General features: G+C 38.2%; 1 long non-coding RNA gene across 1 annotated transcript in view; it reads left to right on the top strand.

Moving 5' to 3' along the window:
* The first annotated feature begins 5,375 nt into the window (after positions 1-5,375).
* LOC125938989 (uncharacterized) overlaps positions 5,376-26,894 on the top strand; it is a 36,006-nt gene continuing 14,487 nt past the window's right edge. The window contains exons 1-4 of the long non-coding RNA XR_007462880.1: positions 5,376-5,492; positions 11,080-11,181; positions 21,925-21,997; positions 23,417-23,706. This is a non-coding gene — a long non-coding RNA (uncharacterized LOC125938989). The remainder of the gene's footprint in view (positions 5,493-11,079; positions 11,182-21,924; positions 21,998-23,416; positions 23,707-26,894) is intronic.

Here is a 26,894-nt window from a genome sequence, read left to right as displayed (position 1 = left end):
GTGGTTTGCTGGTTTGTTAACTTCATCTTGTCAGGGGATAAAAGTGAAGTAAGTCTTTATAAAATATATTATCGATTTTACCTAACTCTAAAAGTGAACATGAAAAATTATATAACCCTTAAATGTCTTGGGCTTGGAGAAATGCCAGGGAAAAATTTATAAGGAACAAAGGATATATTTAATCCCTTTTACTATTTCTTTCTACTGCACTAAGGACAAAAGAGCATGCAGTTGTGAGACAGGATGATTGCCCTGAGTTCCTGAGCTCCCCTTTCTCCAGCCAGGAGAAATTGAGAGCCATTTACCTTCTCGAATTTTTCAGTTTCTTGCTCCATATATGGTAGAAATTGTAACTTCTATTTGTCCTGTCTGACGAACAAATGAGATAACATATATGGGGGAACTTTGTAAATTGCATACTGGGATGTGTCAACCTGGCTAGGCCGTGGTACGCAGATATTTGGCTACCCATTCTTCTAGATGTTTCTGTAAAAGTGTTGCTTAGATGAGCTTAACATTCAGATCAGTAGACTCGGAGTAAAGTATATTACCCTCCATAATGTGAGTGGGTGTCATCCGATCAGTTGAAGACGAACTTCCCTGGAAGAAGAGGGAGAACTTCCAGCAGACTGCTTCAGATTTGAACTGCAATTCTTGGGCCTCCAGCCTGCTGGCCTGCCCTGTGTGTGCACTTTGAACTTGTTAGCCCCCACAATCCCATGAGACAATTCCTCAAAATAACTCTCTTTCTCCCCATATATAAATGTACAGATTCTATCGGTTCTGTTTCTCTGAAGCCCTTGCTAATACACATACCATTATACAAGACAAAATATTTTTGATAAGCATCTTTTGTTTTCATTAAAAACATTTAATTTTCTCTCTTATTTTCTATTGCTTGAAAGAGGTTAACTCCTTGATAAAGAGATCTTTCCTTATATTTTTGGATCAGCTTTATTGATTCATTACAATAAACTTCACCAAGTTTGTGGGCATTATGATAAATTTTGAGAATTTTTCACAGTAGCACAACTCACCAACATTATTATGGAGGATATTTCTTTTTTTTTTTTTTTAATTTTTTTTTCAACGTTTTTTATTTATTTTTGGGACAGAGAGAGACAGAGCATGAACGGGGGAGGGGCAGAGAGAGAGGGAGACACAGAATCGGAAACAGGCTCCAGGCTCTGAGCCATCAGCCCAGAGCCTGACGCGGGGCTCGAACTCACGGACCGCGAGATCGTGACCTGGCTGAAGTCGGACGCTTAACCGACTGTGCCACCCAGGCGCCCCTATGGAGGATATTTCTATCGCACCAAAATTTCCAGCTGTGTTTTTGCAATCAACTCCCTTCTCTAATCTTCTGGGCCCAGGCAACCAGTGATTTTCTTTTTTCTGGAATTTAATAAAAAATGAATTCATAGAGTGCATAGTCTTTGCTTTACTTAATGCATTACTTTGGACTCATCCAATTCTTGCATATTCCTTTTTTATTGCTAAGTAGTACTCTACTGTAGGAAAAAAATCACGTTTATATATGCTTCAGTTGATAGGTATTTGGATTCTTTCCATTTGGACTACTTTGAAGGAAGCTACTATGAACATTTGCATACACATTTTTGTGTGGAAATATGCTTTTTTCTCTGTAAGTAAATGTATTAAGGAGAAATTGTTTGGTCATAGAGCCAGTGTATATTTGTCTTTTTAAGAGGGGAGCCAGGGGGCTCCTGGGTGGCTCGGTAGGTTAAGAGGGGAGCCAGATTGTCTTCTAAAGTGTATTTCATATGCAATGTATGGGGATTCCAGTTGTTTACCTTCTTTCAAACACCTGTTAATTTAAAACTTTTTTGAATGTTTATTTGTTTTTGAGAGAGACAGAGACAGAGACAGGGCATGAGTGGGGGAGGGGCAGAGAGAGGGGTAGACACAGAATCTGAAGCAGGCTCCAGGCTCTGAGCTGTCAGCACAGAGTCCGACATGGGACTCGAACCCACGAGTTGTGAGATCATGACCTGAGCTGAAGTTGGACACTTAACCAACTGAGCCACCCAGGCGCCACAAACACCTGGTAATTTTCACCATTCTAGTGAGAGTATCGTACCTCATTGTGGTTTCAGTCTGCATGTGGTAATGGTTAATCACGTTGAAGATCATTTCTTGTGCTTATTTGCCTTCTGTGTATCTTCTTTGTTGAGCTTTGTATCCAAATATATTACTCATTTGAGAAATGGATTATTATTAGGTTGTGAGGATTTTTTATATATTCTGAATACAAGTCGTTTAATAGATCTATGTTCTACCCTGTGGATTACCTTTTAATTTTCTTAAAAATCTTTTGAAGAGAAAATGCTTTCATTCTTATGAAATTTGATTTCTCAATTTTTTTTGTGTTTTTTGTGTCTTACTTAAGAAATTTGGCCTAATTCAAGGTCACAAAGATTTTCTTCTATGTTTCCTCCCAGAAGTTTTGTATTATTAGTTCTACATTTGTAGGTCAATAATGCATCTGTAGTTAGAGTTTTTATAAGGTGTGAGATAAAGGTGGACTAGATTTATTTTGTTTTAACCTTAGATGTCCAATTGTTCAAGCACCATTTGTTGAAAAGATTATTGTTTCCCAACCAAATTACCTTGACACCTTGTTGAAATCAATTGACTACATAAATGTGAGTTTATTTCTAAAATCTCTATTTGGTTCCATTGACCTGCATGTCTATTTTTATGCCACATCATGCTGTTTTGATTACTAAGATAGTACAGTTAATCTTTAAATCAACGGAATATGTTCTCCAACTATTTTATTTGTTTCCCATATTGTTTTGGCTGACCTACATGAATTTTATAGTCAAAATGCCAATTTCTGAAAAAACAAAAGAAGAAAAAGAAAGCTTGATGAGAGTTTTATTGGATTGCATTGCATCAATATTAGTTGGGGAGAATTATCTTTAAAATATTGAGTATTTTCTCCACCAAAAAATATTAGAACTAAAAAACCATTTCAGTACAGTTACAGGATACAAAAACAATACACAAAAATCAGTTACATTTCTCTTTACCCAATAAAATAGGAGAAAGAGAAATTAAGAAAAAATATCATTTAAATTAGCATCAAAAAGAATAAGTTACTTAGAATTAAATTTAACCAAGGAGGTAAAAGATCTGTTTGTACACTGAAAACAATAAGACATTGATAAAATAAGTTAAAGAGGCCACAAATAAGTGGAAAGATGTTCATGAATCAGGAGAACTTATATTGTTAAAATGTCCATACTACCCAAAGCAGTCCACACATTCAGTGCTATCCCAACAAAGTTCCAATGGCATTTATCACAGAAATAGAAAAAAACAACAACTCTAAAGTATGTATGGAACCACAAAAACCAAAGTAGCTGAAGCAATCTTGAGGAAAAAAAAAGCAAAACTGGAAGCATCATGCTTCCTGATTCCAAACTCTACTACGAAGCTATGGTAATTAAAATGGTGTGATATTGGCCTAAAAACAGACATATAGGTTGATGGAACAGAATAGAGAGCCCGGAAATAAATCCATACGTATATAGTCAATTGATTTTTAACAAAAAGGCCAACAATGGGGAAAGGATAGTCTCTTCAATAAATGCTGCTGGGAAAACTGGATGGTCATGCAAAAGAATGACATTGAACCCTTACCTTAAATCTCTCACAAAATCAACTCAACATGGATTAAATACTTGAACATAAGACCTAAAACCATAAAACTCCTAAGAGAAAACATAGAGGGTGTGCTGCTTGACATTGGTTTTGGCAATATTTTTTTGAATTTGACACCAAAATGGCAACAAAAGCAAAACAAAAAACAAAACAACAATAACCAAAAAACCCACAACCGCCACCCCCCAAACAAACAAACAAAAAATACAAGTGGGACTGCATCAAAATAAAAAGCGTCTGCTCCTCAAAGACAACTGTCAACAAAATGAAAAGAAAACTTATGGAGTGGGAGAAAATATTTGCATTCCACATATCCAATAAGAAGTTAATATCCAAAAAAATAAAAAATAAATAAATAAATAAAAGAAATTCACATGACTGTATAGCAAAAAGAAAACCCAACCCAATTAAAAAATGAGCAAAGGATCTGAATAGATATTTTTTTCCAAAGATGACATAAAAAGTGGCCAACAGGTACATGAAAGGTGCTCAACATCACTAATCATTAGATAAATGCAAATCAAAACCTCATGAGAAATTATCTCACTTGAGTCAGAGTAGCAAGTATTAAAAAATAAGTAAGTGTCGGTAAGGATTTGGGAAAAGGGAATCCTTATGCACTGTTGGTAGAAATATAAGCTGGTGTAACCACTATGGGAAACACTACAGAGTTTCCTTACAAAATTAGGAATAGAAATGCCATATGATCCAGTATTTCCACTACTTGGTATTTACCCAAAGAAAATGAAAACACTAATTTGAGAAGGTACATGCACCCCTATATTTGTTGCGGCGTTATTTATAAAAGCCAAATATGGAAGCAACCTGTGTCCATTGATAGAAAAAGAAGACATGGGGTGTACACACGCACACACACACATGAACGCGCACACACACACACACACACACACACACACACAAACACACGGGACTATTACTCAGCCATAAAAAAAAGAATGAAATCTTGCTATTTGTGACAACATGGATGGACCTAGAGGGCAATATGCTAAGTGAAATAAGTCAGACAGGGAAAGACAAATACCATACAATTTTACTTACATATGGAATCTAAAAACAAAACAAAAGAACAACAAAAAACACAGAAAGAGACTCATCAAAATGGAGATCATTGCCAGAAGAGAGGGGTGTGGGAAATGGGCAAAATAGATGAAGAGGTTTAAGAGGTACAAACTTCTAGTTATAAAATAAATAAACCACAAGAATGAGAAGTACAGCAGAGGGACTATAGTCAATAATGTAATTATTTTTTAAATTTTTTTTTCAACGTTTTTTATTTATTTTTGAGACAGAGAGAGACAGAGCATGAACGGGGGAGGGGCAGAGAGAGAGGGAGACACAGAATCGGAAACAGGCTCCAGGCTCCGAGCCATCAGCCCAGAGCCTGACGCGGGGCTCGAACTCACGGACCGTGAGATCGTGACCTGGCTGAAGTCGGACGCTTAACCGACTGCGCCACCCAGGCGCCCCGTCAATAATGTAATTATTATCTATGGTAACAGAAGGTAATTACACTTGTTGTGGTGAGCAGAGCATAATGTACATAGTTGTCAAATCCTGTTGTATACCTGAAACTAATATAATGTTGTATGTCAACTATGATTAAAAAGAATAAGCACGTAGCTCACTGGGAATTTATCTTTATTTCCTCTAGGCTCATCTCTACCAAACTCAAGTAGATCATTGAGGTTAGAAAATTAAAGGTCAAAGAGGCTACTCTTTGGAAGTGCTGGGGAGAACTGAAATAATTGTCCTCTTCTCTGGAAGATGAACCGTTGCAGGAGGTTATTACAGACCCCTAGAGTCAAGCCTTACAGATTTGTATCTTGGCTGTGCCCCTTACTAGTTGTGTGACCTTAACCCCTCTATGCCTCAGTTTCCTTATCAGTAATATGGGTATAAAACCTTATAAAAATCGTACTTTTGAAGTGCTTGGGTGGCTCAGTTGGTTAAGCGTGGCTCTTGGTTTTGGCCCAGGTCATGGTCTCATGGTTCGTGGGTTCAAGCCCCACATCAGGCTCCACACTGACAGTGCACAGCCTGCTTGGGATTCTCTCTTCTTCTCTCTCTACCCTTCCTTTGCTCATTCTCTCTCTAAATAATTAAATAAATAAACAAACAAACAAACAAACCCTAAAAAAATAGTACTTTCACCATGTGGCTGTGGTTAATACATAAAGGAATAAAGGAATACACGATATGAGCTCATACATAAAGTGAGACTTGGAAGAAGATCTGGCACTCAAGATGCATTCAAATGTTAGCCATTTTATAATTTTGTTGTTGTTGTTTATTTATTTTTCAGAGAGAAAGAGTGTGAGTGGGGAAACGGGTAGTGAGAGAGGGAGACACAGAATCCGAGGCAGGCTCCAGGCTCCGAGCTGTCAGCACAGAGCCCGACGCGGGGCTCAAACCCACGAACTGTGAGATCAGGACCTGAGCCAAAGTTGGACACTGAACCAACTGAGCCACCCAGGCCCCCGTATAATAATCTTTATTTCAAAACTATTGATAGCCTCTTCAGTGTACTCGGGAAGTAAAGTTTTTCCTTGGTTACGTCTGTTTCAGTTCCTTTACCTCCGTTATCTGTGCCCAATCCTACAAGGCTTTGCTGTCAGCTCTGCTTCAAAGCTGCAAATGGAGTTGATAAAATAATCCTTCATGATTGCTTAAGATGCTTCTCCTCCCAGGAACATTTGCATTTTTATAGGAGACTCAGGAAGATCCAAAAACGTCCTGGTTCTAACAAATTAATTGCTGGCTCAGGCCATTCAGACTGGTCTGCTATGCTGTACAACTTCGGGGTGCCCTGCTTGTCAGCCGATGAAGAAAACAAGTTGGGATAGTGGTTTGTAAAATTTACACGTTGGCATCTCTAGGATTTGGAGGGGATGTAGAAAGCAAACTCAAAGGACTCTATTTTCTCCTACCAACCTGTGGGATCTTTAAATTTCATATGGACATCTATTGACTTTAAGAAGAAGGTTTGAAGTCCACAGTTTAGGGTACAGTACTTTTTCCCCCTAATAAACAAACCGATGGAATGGGAAGATATTTTTCACCAGGAGGGTATCTAAATCCCTATGACTCTGACAAAACCAGTCCAATTTTGAAAAATGCTTGCGATTCTCATGATCAAGTAGCCTGTTACTACTGTTCAGAACACACAACCTTCACTTCATCTTTGTAGGTGATCTGGACCCCGTGAAGCTTGGTGAAAACCAAGTGTCATTGTATGACTGATACAGTGAATACTGAGATGGCTGCATTCTTCAAATGCCAAAGGTCTTGTGATTTTCTTATCCACAAATATTGTTTATTTAGCAAATCCAAAGGGATTTGCCTAAAATGCTTTTTCCCCCTGATTATGGAAATGATAGAACAAAATTTCTCACATTCTCTCCATTCTCTGCTTTTGACTTTCAAGATCTTATCTCTCAGACTTTTTCTGCATTGACACATCTTTTAAATATAGTCATTCACTATTAGAACGGGAAGAGGCCTTCTAAAGGGGCATCTTGAGCAAACTCCCATCAGGGAAGAGATTTCTCTTTATCATATGTCACAGAAGCCTACATTTTCAAATGCTATCAACGGAAATAAAGTGTAAAATTTCTTTAAAATACAGAGCACATCCTATGAAGACTGGCATCTGAAAATTGCCTGAGCTAAGTTACATAAATGCCCGAGGTGGTGTAAGTAAATGTTGGGTCCCCAAGTAAAAATGATAGGAAATACCAGCAGTGGAAGGATTGCAAGAGTTCAAACGATGCCTACATGACCGGATATTTTCTTCTTTGATCAAAGCCTTATTTCCCCTTCCTGTGAGCAGATCTAACGCCTGTCTCCTTTGCTCATCCAACCAATTATGTTTCCTGCTTCTGATACATTGTCTGCTTCACTGGCCTCCACTCATGATTCATTAACACAGAACACAATAAGCCCCTATTAATCCATACCTGGGGATGGCTGGGCAAAAGAGATGTGTAGGTTATTGGTTGTGCTTTCTAGGTGGAAAGAGTTCGAGAACTGGCTGTGATCTCTAATCCTGGTCAATTAAACAGACTCAAAAGGGAGTCTTGGGGTATAGTGAACTAGGCACGAGTGTGCATACGCTATGGAAATTTTTGTCTGTGCTCCCAATCTTTGACTAAAAGTTGGTCATTGAGCCCTTCACGCTTAGGTACACACTTTGGTTTGGTCACAGGCTAACATCCTCTCGCCAAGGATGGATGGGCCCCATCATGTGGAGAGGTGGCCCCTTTGAATTGGCAATGGCCCTGGGTTTGTTTTAATATATATGTTCCATAGAGTTACTAAGAAAGGAGCTATCTAAAGTGGAAAAATTTTCTGTGCGGCCAACACAGATTGAGTGTGTGTTCATATACAACTCAAGGACTTGTGGTCAGATGTAGGAGATGACAGAACCCCTTTTACTACTTTGCCCTGGCTTCCTCCTTAGGACTCACTTCCCTTTCCCACCCACCCTTTTATTTATTTATTTATTTATTTATTTATTTATAAAGTTTATTTCTTTGTTTTGAGAGAGTGAAAGAGTGAGCAGGGGAGGAGCGGAGAGAGAGGGAGAAAGAAAGAGAATCCCAAGCAGGCTCTCTGACCTCTTAGCAAGGAGCCTGACATGCGGCTGGAACTCAGGAACCGTGAGACCTTGACCTGAGCCGAAATCAAGTCTTAGCTGATTAAACCACCGAGGCGCCCTACCCACCCACCATTTAGGTACCACAGCGCTCTCACACATTCTCCCTCTTGCTCGTTGGTTCTCTTAGCTTAAGTCCACTTATAATATTTTGCTGTTAGTTTACAAGTAAGTTTGCCATGGTTATTCTACTCAGAGAGGGCCCTCACACTTCAGTTATCCTCTGTAGCTCTTTGGAAAAAAAGGTTAGTGTTCCATAAGTTGTTAAGAGGTATTCTAACATGGTCAAGTATGTTTGGCAAAGCCACATTCTACATCTCTATATTTTTTACCATTAAACATGATGATTCAAACCCATCTCAAATTTAAGCGGGAAGAAAACAAACCAGAGTAGTAGGTCATTGCTTGATTCATATGACTGGGAAATCCGGAGGGGGAACTGGCCCCAGGGATTCCACCAGGAACCCAAGATATATCACCAGATCTTCCTTGTCTCCCTTTACTGGCACTCCCACCCTCAAATCTTTCAACTGTGCTTGTACCTGCGAATTTTGTGATCTTCTTGCATGGATGGCTTTGTACCCTGCACTGCTGGGTTGGTGGCAATGAGAGGAACACATTCACAGAGATTTTTAAGCTAATGCCATCCCAGTTTAGTGGCCTCCTACATTAAATGGAGAGCCTTCTCGCTAGGAATATGTATGCCAAATCTCAGAACAGGCTTTCATTTGCCTGACTTGGATTGTAGCCTAAATCTGGGACGATCACCACAGCCAGAAATACTAGCCTATTGTGATTTGCCAACGTTTGGTTCCTAGGCCACGTCTTGTGACCAGGGAAGCAGCTTATAGTGATTGGCAACTCTAACAGGATTCGGTAGATAGTCTAAGGGGAAGTTCATCAGAGGAAAGAGGATATTAATGGCACAAGTGGGAGAAATGACATCAGGCACGTAGTACCAGTGGCTGTCCCTAAACACCTGCCTATTGAAATCATTTGGGGAGATTTAAATTTTTTTTTTTTAACATTTTTTTAATTTATTTTTGAGACAGAGAGAGACAGAGCATGAACAGGGGAGGGTCAGAGAGAGGGAGACACAGAATCGGAAACAGGTTCCAGGCTCTGAGCTGTCAGCACAGAGCCCGATGCGGGGCTTGAACTCACGGACCGCGAGATCATGCCCTGAGCCGAAGTCGGCCGCCCAACCGACTGAGCCACCCAGGCGACATTTGGGGAGATTTAAAAGCCATTGATGGGTCTCACACCCAGTGATTCTAATTTAATTCATCTGGGATGTGGCCTGGGTTTTGGGTAAGGAATTTCCTCCGCATTCTAATGTGCAGCCATGGCTGAGGACTCCTTGTCTAGTTGCTTTTTCAGGTCATCGTCTTACACCTTTCCAAATTAACCCTAAATCTCAGTTCTCTGCTTCACAAAAGCTTTGATTTCAGACGAATATATTCAAGACTCACTCCAATTTGATTTCAAACTCCTTTTCCAGTCCTATCTTCCACTACTATTTTTCCCCAAACTATGTTGCAGCAAATGTGGAGTGTTTCCTGATCTCTAGCCACCTATACAATACCTGGAGTTTCTCATGTGTAACTATACCATTTCTTCAGCTCACAGCAGTGCTGGAAATGTCCAATATGGTTGCCACTAGCCGCATGTGGTTATTGAACACTTAAAATGCGGCTAGTGTGATTGAATTTCAAATTTTATTTCAGTATACCCTTTTTAAAGATTTACTTCTTTATTTTGAGAGGGAAGGGGGGAGGCAGAGAGGGAGAGAGAGAATCTCAAGTAAGCTCTGCGCTGACAGTGTGGTGCTCAACATGGGGCTCGATCTCACGAACTGTGAGATCACACCTGATCCAAAATCAAGAGTCGGACACTTACCTGATGGAGACACCCAGGCTGGCCCCTATTTTAGTATACTTAATATAAATCTAAATCAAGTTAAATGTAAATATACCTACTGGCTACTCAGGGCAGATAGAAAGTCACCATTCTGTTAAAATTTACAAAATCCCTTTTGTGTAACTCTCCTGAAGCTTCTCTGATATCTCCAGCTGAAAGACTTATCTTATTCCTCTTACTTACTGAGCACTCAAATTGGACATGGGAAGGACACTTATTTATACTGACCCATATTGTTCTTCCTGTCTCTCCTGATATTAGACATTTTTTGAGAGAGGGAACTGAGGGGGCTTGTGTTTAATAAAAACTCAGTAAGCATTCATTGAACAAAGGCAGACAAAATTGCGCCAGCCATAACCATCGGTGTGTACTTACACACTGCAGAAGCGCAAAGGCAACAGATACATGTATACTGGGGTTCCCATGTTCCAAAGTGTCGCCAGGGAGATGGAAAGCACATGTCCTGGCTGTGTGAGAGAAACCGGGTCAGTAGAATAGGTGGGAGAGAATGACTCATCCATAAAGTGACCACCGGGTGATAACCTATTTTGTTTGGCTCTGAGGCAAAAATAATGGTGGACATCGAAGGTACTAATGATTTTTTATTAAAATAAATGAGGGGCACGGCATGAGGGGCACTGAGATTATACTCTAACACTTCATGAAGGGTTCTGGGATCAGTCCTAGTAAAACAGTTAAAATTCAGCCTGGCCCATGCCTTTTTTTTTTTTTTTTTTTTTGGTGCAGAATTCGTTTGTAAAATGATGAACTCTCACTTCCTAAATTTCCTGCAGGTGCTCCCGGTGCTGGGGAAATGTCACTGTGAGAAGAATAGAAAACTTATTCCAAAGAGTATTGAAGACTGACTGAATCAGGTCTGGAACATTATTGAAACGGTAAGATAAACTCAAGTCCTTTCTGATAAAAGAAAAACTCTTTTTTAAAAAATGTAGTCCCTTCTGAATTATGGCCAAGTGTCACCGGATCATTTTCAATGAAGTTTTATCTATTAACAGCGAGGAGATGGGACTAGGTTCTGGGCTCCTCCTGGGAGCCCTGCTGCTTAGGTTTCTCTCCCCTGAGATCCCTGGTAATGGAAGCAGCTGAAGCTGGAGGTCATTAACATTTTGAGAACACCGCAAACTGACACTGTGTAATGTTATGACATTTCATCTCAAGACATTTCATCTCCTTTAATCAGTGTTTATGTTGGTGATACTTCATAGTTATTTGCTTTCACATAAAAATGGAACACTTCGGCATGTCATTAACATACGAGTAATTTATTTATTACCCCTTGCAATTGTTTCTAGCTCATTCTTTCTCTCCCCACCCCCATGCCCCCCTTCCTGTGTTCCTCTTTCCTCTCCCTCCCTTCTCCCCTTCTCCTTTGCTCCTTTTTTTTATTGTTTCTGACTTTAAAAAATTTTTTTAACATTTATTATTGAGAGACAGAGAGTCAGAACATGAGCATGGGAGGGGCAGAGCAAGGGGGAGACACAGAGTCCAAAGCAGTCTCCAGGCTCTGAGCTGTCAGCACAGGGCCCAACACAGGGCTCAAACCCACAAACGGGGAGATCATGACCTGAGCTGAAGTCATACGCTTAACCCACCCAGCCACCTAGGCGCCCCTATTGTTTCTGACTTTTGCTTTCATTCATGGTAGTTTTGAAAGTGCTTCCAAGTTTTCCTTCTGCTTTCTTCTTGGCAAGTGGGTGGTCTTGGGGTTCACACGCCTCCTTCTTAGTAAACTTTAAGTACAGAGTCTGGAAGAAATACAATTTCACCTCTCTGAAAAATGCTAATATTCCTCATTGTCCTTGGTGAGGAACAACTCCTTCTCTGCACGCTGCTCCATAGATGACTTTCTTCCTCTCATTTGATTCAGATATTGTCATGAACTTTTAGTGTCTGTTTTCATGGCTCCATTTCCCTTTCTTCCTCGTGTGGGGACACTTTATCTTACTTTGAAGCGACTTAAACTTTTCTTCCCTTCTCAGATCCCTTTCATTAAATGCAAACTGATTGGCTATTGATTCTTTTATATTAAAAAAAATTTATTCCTTAGCATAAGTAGATGGTTGTGCATTTAATACCAGGGGCTAGGTGTCATTTTCTTTATTCGAGAATAAATAAACAATTTTTATTATACATTTCTTTTTAGGCTGAGTGGTCAAGAGTTAACCTCAGTCTAAGGAAATATTTCTCAACCTTGAGACTACTGACATTTTGAGCTGGGTAATTCCTTGGTTTGGGGGACTGTTCTGTGCACTATAGAATGTTTAGTAACATCCCTGACCTCTGCCTACCAGAGTCCAGTAGCACTTCCCAGTTTTGACAGCAACAGGTGTCTCCAGACATCGCCTAATGTCTCCTGGGGTGCCAAATAGCAGTACATTGAGAACCCCTGGTTTAGTGGAATGTCCCTCATTTTTGTGTGGTTATGTCTAAGTTCTAGGGCAGAGACTTGAGAAAAGATGGAGATGGCTTTTCCTTGAAACTATTCTTCATCCACATAAACTCTTCATCCACGTGGGCTCGTCCAAGGGGTCCCTATTCCCATGGCGACCTTACACCTTCCATCTAGGAAGGGCTCTCAGAACAGCTGTCTCTGCTCTGCCGTCAGGCACAGGCGCCATTGTTCCTGCATTGTTGCAGGATGTTCTACGAGGTGGCCTCAGGCCTGTCCCGGTGCCATGCTGGGGAGACAAGATGAGGGATAGGAATACAGGAGTCTTGAATGGCTCTGGTTTTCCTCCTGGGGGTAGTGGCCCAGTTGGGTGTGATCTTGGATTCCCAATTCCCTCTTGGGAGACCTTCTTACAGGACCTGCTCCTCAGGAACCCATAGTCGTTTCAGCTCTGCTTCTGCTATGATTCTCCTTGTCCCCTGCGGTCCTTACCATCTTAATGTAGTCTGAAGACAGGCTGGACTAGTTCTTTATCTAATTTTCCAAATATGGTGTTTTATGGCCTGGGATTTATGTACTTCCTTGTTGTACTTTTGACACCAAAAAGTTTTCTCTGCTTCTATGCTATATTATCCCTTCCTAAAACAACGAATTCTTCTGAGTGAATGGGTAGAGTAAAGGATACAAGGAAATGAGAGGAAAAAAATATATATATATACACATACATATCCCCATCACTTGTTTATTCTGGTGCTACATTTTTATGGGAAGATAAATAAAGGGTAAAGAATTGGGGCGCCTGGGTGGCTCAGTCGGTTAAGCATCCGGCTTCAGCTCAGGTCATGATCTCAAGGTTCATGGGTTGGAGCCTTGCATCGGGCTCTGTGCTGACAGCTCAGAGCCTGGAATCTGCTTCGGATTCTGTCTCCCTCTCTCTCTCTGCCCCTCCCCTGCTCACGCTCTGTCTCTCTCCCTGACTTGCAAAAATAAATAAAATGTTAAAAAAAAAAAAGAGTAAAGAGCCATCTATCTTATCCTCAGTGTACAGAAAAATGACTAGGCCTGTGGGGAAGCAGGGGATTCTCAGGAAAGCAGAGCTTAGATGATGGTGCTTCCGAGCTGGGTATCTTGGGAATAGGACGAAATTAGGAATTTCCCATGAAATTGGGCCTCCAGGATGAGAATAGTATCTGTGCACTATGGTTTTGCTTTATACTAAAGACGCAAGGGTTCCTTAGTAATCCCCTGCAGTTCTGGTCGTCTGATGCTCATTACTCTTTGCAAGGCCTCTTGTCCACTCCTCACCTCCAATTTCCCAACTTACATTTGGCTTATATCATTCTCTTTGAAAGCATTAATGTGAACCATGCATTATTTCATGTAGTTTTAAGTTACATACGTGGTGTTGTGTTTCTTGTTTTTGTCACTGATTACTTCGTATTTAGGATCTGATGGGCCTAAGGTAGTATCGCTTTTCTTGTTTTAAATTGCGTTTCTCTGATGACTAATGACTTTGGACAACAGTCATATGTTTTGTTAAACCTCTGGGTTTTTTAGCTATGAATTGACCCAAATATCCTTTACTCATCTTTAAAATTTGAGATTCTTATAACTTTCTTCATGTGCATATGAGTTCCTTATATATCCCAGATAATAATTCCCTTGTCGTTTTAAAAAAATTTTTTTTTCAACGTTTTTTATTTATTTTTGGGACAGAGAGAGACAGAGCATGAATGGGGGAGGGGCAGAGAGAGAGGGAGACACAGAATCGGAAACAGGCTCCAGGCTCCGAGCCATCAGCCCAGAGCCTGACGCGGGGCTCAAACTCACGGACCGCGAGATCGTGACCTGGCTGAAGTCGGACGCTTAACCGACTGCGCCACCCAGGCGCCCCCCTTGTCGTTTTAGACATGGCAAATATAATATCTCTGCAACATCTTTTTGTTAACTTTATTCACAGAAATTCTTAATTTGACGTGATTAAATGCATTAACGATGCTTTTGGAATTTTGTTGAAGAAGTTCCTCTCTAACCCTAGGGCACATTATCTCCTGCCTTTATGGTTTCTCTGGATTTATTTCCTTAATATATCTGGATTGTATCTTTATATGTGGTAGTAGGTATGGATTTTCTTCCACTATGAGCAACTATCATCATTTACTAAATAGTCTGATTTGTGATGCCATCTTGATTATATAATAATAATTCTGAGATATGAGTCTTTCTCACAGAAATTATGGTCTTGAGGTCAGTTTCTCTCTTTTTGAATGGATATCATACTGTTTTTAATAGAACGACTTTGTAGTAAGTCTTAGCAGCTGTGAGGCCAAGTGTTCGTCTCATTTGCTTATCATTGTGATGTTGTCTAGAATCATGATTCAGGGTTGCTTGTAAGCAAATAAGTAAGGACTGTCAGACCACACACCAGTATTAGCGGGTAAACTAATGGAAGTGGAAGTAGTAGAAGGTGCTGGGCCTATTGCATTCTGGGGAAGAGCACAAAAAGTAAGTAGGAATAAACATTAGACTCTGAGAAAGGAACTCTAACTTTGGGCTGCAGGGTTGTTAAGCCACGTAATTAAAAAAGCACTAGCTTCTAGAAATTGTAGAATTGAAAACCATAATAAATGCACTTAAAGCTTAATGAAAGTGTTACATAGGGTAATGGAAGCAAATAAATAGAAAATTAGTGAACTGTGATATAGATCTTTAAAAATCCTATAAAACACGGAGGGTAGTGACAAGTAGATGGAAAATGTAAGTGAGGTTGATAAACATGGAAATTGAATTTAAGGGCCAACATGTATCTAATTAAAATTCCCGAAGGACAAAATGTATGCAATTTCATCTACATAAATCAATAATAATGTCCAATTTGTGGGGTAAAAACAAAGCAACAATGAGCTAAATGTTTGGGCTACAATAGTGGGAAACTGGGAGGAAGTGATTAGAATTTACTTTATCCTAGTAATTGTTGATTGTATTGTTGGGCACAGGGTAAAGATACTGATTACTGTTAGACTTTGCCAGCTATGCATATTAAGATATCAAAGTAATCACTAAAAAAATAATAACTGAATACTTACATTCCAAAGTTGTTAAAGGAAAAAGACTGGAAAGCAAAAGGGAAAAAAAGAAACCATGGAAAGAGAAAAAAAAAATCACACATTTTGGGACAAATAGGAAGTACAAAATAAAATGATAGAAGTAAATCCAAGTATACTAAGTTTACTGAGAGACATTAAAACTGGCATAGATCATCAGACTACATTTTTTTTTAAGTCAAGCTTCATTCTGTTTAAAAGAGACACACTTAACCATACATAAGCACACAATATCAACAAAACTTCCAACGCTATTAGATTGCAATGCAAAATTGCAATTTGATCTACAAAATTGGCAATTTCATATGGTTCTAACTAATATCATAGTGTCACAATGTAGACCTTTTGACAGAACGATCTTTATCACATGAGATAAGGAATATCATTGTATATTAATAAAGTTTAAATCTGTCAGGAGAACATAACACCTCTTGAGAATATAGCAGCAGAAATTAAAAATAAATAAAGTAAAAAAAATTGACAAAATTACAGGAAGAAACAGAAATATCCAGAATGGTAATGGGATGTTTTAATACAACACTCTCAGTTTTTGATAAATGAGCCAGCAAGTAGTTGGAACATTTGAATAGCACAATGAAGAAGCATCATGTAGTAGACAATGTATTTTTTCTATTGGAAAATAGACATAGTTTTCAAAATCACAGAAAACATTTTTGGAAATCAATCATATTTAAGACCATCAATTAAGTCTCAATAAATATCAAAGGACCCATATTATAGAAATACAAAATTTGTCGACCATAGAGCAAGTGAACCTCAACAGATTTCAATGAGTCAGTATTATACACATCATGGTTCTGACCACAGTGCAATTAATCAGGAGACAAAGAATAATTTCTAGAAATCCCTTGCATTTAGAAATTTAAAAACATGTTGAATAACTCAGGCCAAAGATAATATTAGAAAGGAATTAGAGCATATTTAGAATAATGAAAATAATAATTTTAAGACTACTTCTCAGCCTTGTGGGACACAAATTAAGTAGTCCTTAGAGGCAAACTTACAGACTTAAACCCACTATGAGAAAATAAGGTCCCAAATCATGAGCTAAGCATCCACAACAGAAGCTACAAAAGGAACAAGAGAACAAATTTAAATGAAATAGAGGCTAGCGCATAACAAAGAGAAGAGTATAAATCAATGAAATAGAAACAAACAGATGTTAGAATTAATAAAAGCAAAAATTGCTTCCTCAGCAAGAAAAAAATAAAATCCTCCAACCCCGACATAATTGATGTACAAGAAAAATAAACAACATGAGCAATAAAAAAAGAGATATCATTAGAGACAAAATTGTGATAAAAGATAACAATTCTGGAAAACTTTATGCTGAAAACAAAAATTTACACAAAATAGACAAATATTAGAAAAATATACAATAAAATTTATTCAAGAAGAAATATAAAACCTTAATGGATCTAAAACCACAAGCAATTGAATTAATAATTTAAAGTCTTCTCACAAGGAAAATACAAGGTCAAGATAGTTTGTAAGTAAAAGCTATGGAGAATCCAAGGAATACATATCTGCAATCTTATGTAAATTCTTCTGGAGCATAAAAAAAAGGAACATACTTTCAACATATTCTATAGCCCAGTCTAATGATAACACCAATTCCAAAGGCAATGAAAGAAAGAATGATTATAGGCAAGTTCCATGAATTAAAGTATGTTCAGAGTTATAAACGCAATATTAACACATTAAATCCAACAATGTGTTAACAAAGGTAAGGTATCACAATTAATTTTCATATATCCCAGGCATATAAAAGTGATGACATAGTAACAGATTAATGGGGAAAATGTTCTTATCAACATTTATAGCAAAATATTTGATCATTCATAATTCAAAAATAAATAAATAAATAATTCACAAATAAAAACTCCTGAAAATAGGAAGAGAACTCAGCCTGACAAGTACACCTGCCAATAATCTATGATAACATAGCATTTAATGAAACATGGTAGGCATTCCTTTTAAAATCAGGAATGCAACAATTGACTACTAGCACTAATTTATCACTGTTCTTGACATTCTCAGTTGTGCACCAGAGAAACATAAAATATAAAGTGATTGGAAAGAAACAAAACTATCATGATTTTTGTCCTAGTAAAACCCAAGTGACACACAGTCAAATTATTAGCAATAGTGCTAGTTTAGCAATGTTCTTAAATATAAGATTACTACCTGAAAATATCAGTAGAGCTTAAAAATCAATTGAAAGGATGTTTAGCATTATAAAAAATAACACATATAGAAATAAACCAAACCATAGATGTGCAAACCTTTATTGAAAAAAATTGAACTACTAAAAGACATTAAAGAAAACCTACCGTGCCTACTATGTGCATGAGAATAACCACACAATAGAACATCTTTATGATTAGGTGAAGAAGAGGTGACCCTTTTCCTGCACAGGTAGGGAAGTCAGAGTTCACTGACGCACACTCACTTCCCCTTGTGAGAGAAATCACAGGCTGAGGGGCTCTCTTGGCCCCAAACTGTGCCACCTAGGGTGAGGGGTGTCATGGGCAAAATGAAACCCCTCCTCTTATCTACTTTAACGTGTTTATGCTTGGATTTTTTTTTCTCCAATCACATGCTGGAATTCTCTGCTGGGCCTCCAACTCCCATAGAGTACTCTCATCTGTGGATGACTAACAAAATTGAAGTTCTGTGGGAAGATGATGGTAAGGAAGTCTTATTCCACCATCTTGAATGTCTCTCTAAGAAGACTTTTTTTTTTTTAAGTTGATTTACTTTGAGAGAGAGCGAGAGCAAGTGCACGAGTGTAAGAGAGAGATGGAGAGAGAGAATCCCAAGCAGGATCCAGCACTGTCAGCGAGGAGTCTGACATGGGGCTTGAACCCATGAACCGTGAGATCATGACCTGAGTCAAAATCAAGAGTCCATTGCTCAACAAACTGAGCCACCCAGGTGCCCCAAGAAAGACTTCTTAAAGCCAGAAAAAAGTGTACAGTTGAGAAAATATTGAATAATTCAACAATAGCAAAAGGAATTTGTTTATCAAAAGGTTCTATAAAGAAAGAGAAAAGACAAAGCTCCAAAGTGGAAAGAGATATTTGCAGAGACAGATTAAGAATCAGCATTCTGAATATAGAAAGAAGTCTTAGGAATTAAAAAGAAAATTCAAACAACAACCCAACAGAAAAATCAGTAAAAGATATGAACAGATATTTCACAGAAATGGAAACACAGTGCACATTAATTGTATAAAAAAGCAATAAACCTCACTACGGTAGTTCTATTTAAAAGTGCAATGAATTACCATTACATACTTGTCCTATGAATATGTACACAAAATATAATATACATACTTTGTGTTTTAGTACATTTGGGGTGTCATAACAAACAGCTCTAACAGTTTATAACACAACAGAAGTTTATTTCTAATGGGACTGGAGCCTGGGAAGTCCAACATTAAGGTGCTGGCGTATTTGGTGTTTGGCAGAGGACCTGATTCCTCCTAGATGACCATCTTCTCACTATAACCTCACACGGCAGAAAGGGTGAGGGAACGTGGGAACTCTTTATAAGGGCAGTAATCCCGTTCATAACCCAATCAACTCCCAAAGGGCCAACCTCCTAATTCCATCACCTTGAGGACTAGGATTTCAACAGATGAACTGTGGGGGAATGCAAGCATTCACCCCATAGGACCTAATGACGGAGACTTCATAAATCAGGTGAGTGTACACAGACTCAACCAGCATGAAAAACAAGTGGCGCTCTTTGGTAGAGTTGGACACGCACAGTCTTCAGAAGTCAACAATTGTATTCTTGCATGCATTATATATCATAAGGAAACACTTGCTCATATACCCAAAAGAGAGTATAGGAATATTTGGACGTGCATCATAATGGCACCCAACTGGCACAATGTCCTTAGGAAAATGGAGGAGCAAATTATACAATATTCACATAATGAAACATCTATTCAGCAGTGAGGTTGAGCTACAGCCCTGTGCATCCCTGTGGGTGAATATTAAAAAGTAATAATTGAGTAAAAAAGGCAAGACCTTAAAGAATGAATACAAGATTTCAATATTATAAATTTCAGAAAATAAGTAAAACAAAATATATATTAAAAGAAACGAGAGAGTGTGATTAAAAATTAAAATTCAGGCTAGTGAGTTCTATTGGCTTAGAGTGAGAACGGAGAAAAGGATGATGAAAAGCAGTCAGTGGTGCCAATAATAGTTTCTTTTCTGATTGGTGGTGGTTCCTGGGTGTTTGCTTTACTTTTTACGTTCATGTTTGCATATGTCACATACATTCATTTCACATGTCAAATGTTCCCAAACAAAAAAGTCCAAGGCAAGTGCCCTTTATCTCTTTATTAAAATGACGGAAATTTGTCAACATGTGCTATTTTTTTCCAAGATGCTAAAATAATCCTTCCCTCCTTAAAAATCTATCCTCTTTACCCCCTTCTCTTTATTGTATTTTATTGTATTAGTTTAAATTTTTTTTTACCTGTTTACTCTACTTGATAAGTTCCATGTGCCGATTATTTTGTTTGACTTACTCCTCTCAAGTCTAGTCCCCTGCTATGACTTCCCATTAGCCAAATCCAACTGGAAATATGAGAACAAGCGAGTCAAGGTGAAGTAGTTTTCAGCCTCTGAGAGCAGAGGGCAGAGCCAAGAGGTATAAAATATAGTCTCATTGGTTTCTGTAACCTCATGTACACCTTGCCCATTCAACGTTACATATGGTAGTGGCTTCTTACTGTTGCTGATCCTGGGGTGCATTGATTTCTCTTGTTTATTTCCTAAATATTTCCCAACATATCTAAGTAGCTCTTTCATTAAAACCATTTAATTTGTACCATCTGTGGTAAATTTTTATTCCTTCCAGAACCTTGTTTCACACCTGATCGTTCTCAGTCACTGCATTTCCTCAACATCTAGAATACCTAACCCAGTAGTAACTAACGAAAAACCAGCAAAAACAAAAACAAAACACAAAACAAACAAACAAACCCCCAAAATAGACTCTTGTAGCTTAGAGTTTGAAATGACTTATTAGAGTATGTGATTCAACTTTCCCTGTTATAGATGTGGTAGCAGGTCTTGAAGAAGCCAAGCTCACCGGGAAAGAAGTCTTGTGCCCAGCACATAGCCCTGGCTAGTGATAGATGGCTTCTTGATAAAAAAACACACCACATACAATTACCACATGATTATATCCCACCATAGCAGCTGATTAGGTCAGGACTGGGAAATTGTCTCCAGGATTATAGATTCACCTATTGGCTAGAAGCAGCTCATGAGATATCTAGCATGGGGCCTTAGCCCAAACAAAATGATAGTGATTAAATAAGCCTCATCAGATTCTCTTCCTTGGAGAATTTGACTGCAAAATACCAGGAGAGTGCTCTACATGTAATAAAGGCTAATGCTAAAAAAGACACAGAAATCAGGTATCAGAGGCTGTAAGATGACAGTGGTCACGAGAAACTGTGAGTGTATAGAGCTTATGAATACTTTGAAGTTCAAAGTACAGATGTCATGACTAAGCAGAAGCTAAAAGATATACAGCAGTAGAGATAAGGAGCTGAGTCACAGTATTGGCAAGAAATTGTCTAGAAACTTACAAGTTAATGTTGGTAGTGAAGCAACTTTGGATCCTAAATTATTTTCTAAATCCCACACTTTATTCCTCTCCTTTGAGGTCCAGAATAGACCCGTTACTGGGTTAGTGCAGATTTCCTTAGTTCTTTTTTTCCATCTATATTTTAACAACAAACTCTCATTATCAGAAGTTCTGGCAAATATAAAAAAAAAAAGTGGAGAAACCAACGCTGTGGCTCTCAGTTTGGTATTCTTTCCACCATATCACTCACATCAGGGTATCAATCAAATTTGAATCTCCTTTATGCCTCCTTCCTATTCCAGCCTGGCTTAGAGAAAGTTTACAAGTCCACTCTTTGATAATTTTACCATACCATGATTGCTGTGCAAAATTCTTCTCTTTTACGTGATCTGTGTGAGTTGTGGAAAACATTTGACACCAATCAGTGGATGATCCAAGGGGTAAGCTCAAATTTCCCCAAATTTACGATACGCATTTTTTTACAGATGATCTAAATTATAAGTAGAGAAATGGGAAAGTATAAATATCTGAAGACCAACAGTGAGAATTACATAAAAGGTAAATTCTTTCATTCCTCCAAAATGCTCATCCTTACTAGCCACAATCCCAGGAAAAGCCACTCTGAGAATAGAATGTTGGGTGGAGAGGCAGCTCAACGGGGGAACAAGACAGAATGAAATGTGATGCTTGGAAGAGACAGCACTCAGCAGCAGCATCAGGGGTGTATAAAAAGCAGACTGGCACGGAGGAGTGCATTCTTTTGGATGGATTCATAAAGGGGTGATTAGTATGAGAAAAATGTAGGGGTGTCATTTATCTTGATTGTCCCAAAGCCCTTGACAGAATGCTTTTCTGAGGACTCTCTCACAAGAAGTGAACTCAAATTGCCTTGAAAATTGGCTGATGAGTCCAAAATAAAGAAAAATGATAAACGGCAAATGCATCTAGTTCTAGGAAAGTAGCTGAATATGACAAAAGAATTGATATCATTTTTTTCATTTTCTCACATCTTCAAAAGTTACCTGAAGGTAGTTTTTTAAAAAAATATGCATTGAGTTAAACTTACTGGGTGTGAGGTACCTTGAATGCCGTGACTATTCTGAGCTGAAATAAGAAGAGTTTATGTTGCTTCTGGGAGCAAGAGGTGGTGAGATGCCATTTGGAGGCCAATGTATGAGAATTTCTGGTATGTTCTTTATTGTGGTATATAGGAATTTCAGGACAAACTTTTAAATCAAGATAATTCTGGGAAATTCTGGACTTATTTATCAAGAAGTGAGATTTATGGGGTGCCTGGGTAGCTCAGTCCATTGAGTGCCCAACTCTTGATTTGGGCTCAGATCATGATCTCATGGTTTGTGGGATCGAACCCTATGTCGAGGTCTGTGCTGACAGTGCAGAGCCTGCTTGGGATTCTCTCTCTCTCTGACTCTGCCCCTCACGCGCACACTCTCTCTCTTTGTCTCAAAATAAATAAATGAATAAACAGTAAAAAAAAAAAAAAAAAAAAAAAGAATCGATTAAAAAAATGAGATTTGTGATTTCCTGATAACAAAAAGTTTAGGATCCAGGATAAGGGAGTTGAGGATTGCTCGCACACATCTTAAACATGATATAATGGTATAAACTTGGAGATAATAGAGCATATGAACATGGTTTCTGGTTTCTTTGATTCCCTTTTCCTCTCCCCTGAAGCCTTTTCTTCTTTTCATAACCTGAGAGATTTAAAAATGTCACCCAGATAATGTCATTACCCTTAAAACCCTTCAGTCTTCCATTGCTCTTTGAAAATAATTCAGAGATTTTGTTAATCATTGTGTTTTCTACCTGCTCCATCACTTACAGGTCTGGCATATTGTAGGAACTCAATGTCTGCTGAAAAAATGGAAAAATTTAATGAATGATGAACGAATATAAATGCAGTGTAAAAATATTGCTGAATATTTAACCTGAGTTTTCTTCTTTTTTTCTCCTGAGGTGTCTCTACCACAGCTGTAGGAATGTAGTGGCAATTCCTATCAATAAAAGTGATGAATGTGGCTGACAGACAATATGAACTTTCAAACATCAGGTTATATTTTTAGTGCTGTGTCTGATTGGTTCACCAAAACCAAGAATGCATTACATTTGGACGACATTACACCCGTCAGGCCACTCTAAAGGTTATGCAAACTGTGATCTACATGACTTCAGATCTGAGAACAGAATCTGGGGATCTGAGAACTTTCTCACATGTAGGACATATGTGAGTTTTCAGTGCCTTGAAAGTAGGTACTTAGCTTTATTCATCTTCTGTTCCCCACAGTCTCTGTGATTATACCTAAGTCCGAGTTGGAAATTAATCTGTATTTGTTTGTTTAATGGAATTTGAAAATAATCATACGTATTCTTGTAATATATATTCTCATTTTGAGATAATTCCAGTTTATAAACTAGTATTTTAATAATGCATAATTGGTTAGTTTATTTAAAAAATCCAAAGTGGAAAATCATAAAGGTGATTCCTATATACCTTAAAAATTTAACTTTTTAAAAAGTTTATTTATTTATTTATTTATTTATTTATTTTTATGTCGAGCTACTTTGGGGGGGGGGGGTCAGAAAGAGGAGGACAGAGGATCCAAAGTGGGCTCCACACTGATAGCAGCAAGCCCGACATGGGGCTCAAACCCACAAACCATGAGATTGTGACCTAAGTTGAAGTCAGTTGCTCAACCGACTGAACCACCAGGCACCCCAAGTTTATTTAGTTTTGAGAGAGACAGAGAGAAACATGATCTGGGAAAGGGGCAGAGAGAGAGGGAGATAGAAAATCCCAAGGAGGCTCTGCACTGTCACCGCAGAGCCCAACGTAGGGCTTAAACTCACAAACTTTGAGATCACCACCCAAGCCAACATCAAGACTTCCATGCTTAGCCCACTGAGTCACCCAGGTGGTCCTTAGAAATTTAACCTTTAAGACATGAAGCGTACCTTTCTTCAGCAGTTTTTGACCTAGGGATCACGCCTATTCTTTGGCCATTTACATCCTATTCTTTGGGTCCATTGATAAAAGTTCTGACTTATTTGTATTATATTACAATCACCGCAAGCATAAGGCACGATCCTAAATTTGCATACTCTTGTAAGTAAAGTGAGAAGTGAGACACGCTACCAGTTCAGAATCCTTTTAGGTTTTTTATCTTTCTTTCCCTTAACCTTATACAGTTGCCTCTCCACAATTCTTTTGACAGCGGATATTTAAGTGAGTTGCCTATTTGGGGTGCCTGGGTGGCTCAGTCGGTTAAGCTCTGACTTCAGCTCAGGTCATGATCTCACAGTTGGTGGGTTCGAGCCCCGTGTTGGGCTCTGTGCCAATAGCTCAACCCGTGGATCCTGCTTCAGATTCTGTGTCTCCCTCTCTCTCTGCCTCTGCCCTGCTTATGCTCTGTCTCTCAGAAACATAAATAACCATTAAAAAAAAAAAAGAATTTAAGTGAGTAGCCTATTTTTTAATCTTTCCAAACTATTTCATTTCACATTGATGGAAACAATTCTATTTTTTTCCCAGGTGCATTTAATTAGCTTATTCAATAGCAATTTAACTTACATACTTGTAATAACCAGTACAATCAACATAAATAGATCAGAAATAGACATACTCTTTTTTTTTTTTCATTTTTAAAGTTTATTTATTTATTTTGAGAGAGACAGAGCGTGAGCCAGGGAGGGGCAGAGAGAGAGAGACAGAGAGAGAGAGAGAATCCCAAGTAGGCTCTGCAGAGTCAGTACAAAGCCCAACGTGGGGCTTGAACTCACGAAACTGTGAGATCAGGACCTGATCCGAAATCAAGAGTCAGACACTTAACTGACTGAGCCATCCAGGTGCCCCAGACGTCAATTCTTAGTAAGCATATCACTCTCAGACAGAGGAGCAGAATGTCAACATTCTACGAGGTATATTAGTGTGACCATTCACTGTAGCGGAGAGCTGGGAGTAAGTGGGATCTGTTAATCTGAGGTCAGATTGGAGAACTATTGTTTTGTAATTGTAATTATGTTGTAAGTACATGATTACTAAATATTGTCTAAATAATGAATATAGTCAGAAGGAGTAAGTGCAGCATATCCTAAAGAGTCTCTTTTTTTTTAGGCTACAAAGAACTTGACACTCCGGACACAGACTGATCTTAATTAATTTAGGGTATGAGTAGGGCTTTAAGAAGAGCCATTATATTTGTGAATCAGATCCTTTGCACACTAGTCATTTAAGAAAGTGTTGACAAAAAAAAATGTGTCTCAAGATGGTTTTCTGGAGCAAATGGAGGAAGTGTGAATTCAACTATACTTGTGAAATTCACAATCACATGCACTTTGATGCTAATGGTTTTAATGAAAATAACTTTTGCATATTGCATACTTAAAAGGGTTTCAGGAACACGATCTCATTTGAGCCTCGTACCCTATGAGCTGAGTACTGTAGGCAGAGTCATTACCCTAGTTTCTGACATGAGGGATCTGAGACCCAAGAAAATTAAGTGATTTCTCGGTGATTTCATGATGTTAATACATAACAGTAACTCAAATCACATCACTTCATTTTTTTTTTTTTTGTTTTGCTTTTCCCTGCTGAAGCTTGTTGTGCAATAAGTTGTCTTGAGCAGAATAAATTATCTTTGTTCAATAGGGGAAAAAAAGCAATGAATCATCCTTTTTTCCGTTAACTCCATTAACATGCTTGCTACCTAAGGGTGCATCTCTCTGTATAGGTTTGTCTTCCCTAGACTGACGTACAGGAAAACAGTGATCATCTCCTCTTTGAATGCCAGTCCTGTAATTAATGGGACATATTAATTTGGCCGAGCTGAATTCCAAGAGATGGAGCTTTGCCCATTTTAGGAATAAGAATGCATAATAAATACTAAATAAAAGTTGGTGTTTTATAAAAAAAAAAAAATAGAAGAAAAAACTAGGAGTTTTGAAATTTGGTATTTTATAAAAAGAAATAGAAGTAAAAACTTGGAGATTTGAAGAGGAAGAATATTTCAGTGGCTTTTTAAGAGAACCTCAGGATTTGATGACATATAGTATTATCCTCACATTCTTAAGTTCTTCTGTTTACTTATTAAATCTTATTTTTCTATTTTTAATTCACCATTCTACTCTTTATTAATTTCTTAATGCTACCTTCATTGTGTATTTTAATTATTCAAGCTACTTTAGTTGAATGTTCATTTATTTTATATTTTTAAAAATATTGAAAATATTTTTGTCAGGTCATGATATGAGTCTTATTCTCCTGGATTTGAAGAAATAATAGGAAGTTTTCATCTTTCTCTCCATGATCTGAAAACATTTAAATAACATAAAATTATTTATGTTAAGAGTTGGAAGAATTTTCTATGAAAACTGGCAGTTTAGGGAATAACTTTGTTTCACTTATTCATTTGGGTCTGTGTAGGTTTCCTATATTTTC

This window comes from Panthera uncia (genome assembly GCF_023721935.1).
Source record: "Panthera uncia isolate 11264 chromosome B2 unlocalized genomic scaffold, Puncia_PCG_1.0 HiC_scaffold_24, whole genome shotgun sequence".
Classification (NCBI taxonomy): Eukaryota; Metazoa; Chordata; class Mammalia; order Carnivora; family Felidae; genus Panthera; species Panthera uncia.
Note: the sequence above shows the minus strand (reverse complement) of the source record. Positions and strands in the feature narration are given on the sequence as shown.